General features: G+C 44.7%; 1 non-coding gene across 1 annotated transcript; it reads right to left on the reverse strand.

The window, feature by feature from the left end:
• Window positions 1-1,008: 1,008 nt before the first annotated feature.
• LOC116821674 (U5 spliceosomal RNA) lies at window positions 1,009-1,121 on the reverse strand. The gene has a single exon (XR_004372980.1). It is a non-coding gene; the product is annotated as a U5 spliceosomal RNA (small nuclear RNA).
• Window positions 1,122-1,384: the final 263 nt, after the last annotated feature.

A 1,384-nucleotide genomic window follows, 5' to 3' on the forward strand; every position in this document is an offset into this window, starting at 1 on the left:
GAAGAAAAGCTTGTTTACTCACAGCCGAGGAAAACAAACAGACACAGAACAAAGCCAAAAACCTCCAGAGGTTCCCACCCTTACTTTTGAAAATCCGGTTTCCTGATTGGTCCTCTGGTCAGGTGTTTGGTTCCCTTTATAACCCTTTACAGTAAAAGAAAATTAACCCTTACCTTACCTATCTACTTATGACAAAGGGCCTGTACAGAAAGCAGGTCTGGTGCAACTGCAGGCATGGAACACCTTGTGCTGCTCTGGCTACAAGGCTTAAATAGCCATCTGTTGGCTCTTCTGTCCACTCAGGGAGCACAGGCACTTAGCGAGGGTTTATTGGGCCCAGCTGAGCTCATTGGGTCACCAGGCAACTGCCCATCCAGCTAGCAGAGTTCCTGACACTGTCTTAGCTAATTGCTCAGAAGTTTCCAAATGCATTTCAATGCTTTTTATTACATCATGACCCTAGAATGCTCAACTATTCCTTCTATGGCTAGAGCTATAGTCCACTGGCACCAGCAGAAACACTCACATTGACTTCAATGCGCTTTGGATCAGGTTCTCAAGACCCTTTTGAAAACTCATGTCTCCCAGGATGCTCCCAACAAAGCAACTGAGCATTTTCATTATCTTGTATCGCTTCCTTCTAGACATTGAAAACCTGATATACCTGATCCATCATGAAGTGCGTACATAGATAAACTGTAGTAGCTGCATTAATAGTATCTCTCATCTTTCCATACCATGTCTCTTCTTCGCTTCTTGCCACCCCACTACTCATTTTGTTAAATTTGGAGTGTACTCTTTTGGGCCGGGGTCTTCTATTTCTTCATGTGCTATGAAGCACCTAGCACACTGCTGCATGCTATAGAATAATAAGTTGTGCTACAAGCAGTGAAGTGCATCTGGGGGCTCTGGATGAGTTCCCATCAAAGTCAGTGTCGGGTGTTACTCTTGGCTGGTTTGAGCAGGCAGGGAACTGCCACTTGTGAGGAAGTCAGGCTGGAGGGCTGTAAGAGAGTGGAGGAGCTGTTCAAAAAATTGAGGAGAAACTCATAAATGTTTCTCTCCATGGAAATGTTTAATAAAAGGCGAAATATTGATATGATCTGAAGAGAAAGAAGGCAGATATGTTAGCCCTAGAATGATAAAGGCCCTTTTTCCTATAAGCTGAGAAGGGGTTATCTCAGACCAATTAGGTACATCTGAGTCCAATTAAGAGCTGCCTGAGATCTTTAAAAACCCCACCTTGAGTCAGGAAGGGAAGTAATGTTCTGGGTAGCAGGGAGACAGGCTTCTCCAGGGTGAGAAGCTGGTCTCCATGCTACAGGGAGAAACAACAAAAACTGAGGCCCTGTTTAGTGGAAGGTACAGATGCCTGGGGCTAGTA

Source organism: Chelonoidis abingdonii, chromosome 2 (genome assembly GCF_003597395.2).
Source record: "Chelonoidis abingdonii isolate Lonesome George chromosome 2, CheloAbing_2.0, whole genome shotgun sequence".
NCBI lineage: Eukaryota > Metazoa > Chordata > Testudines > Testudinidae > Chelonoidis > Chelonoidis abingdonii.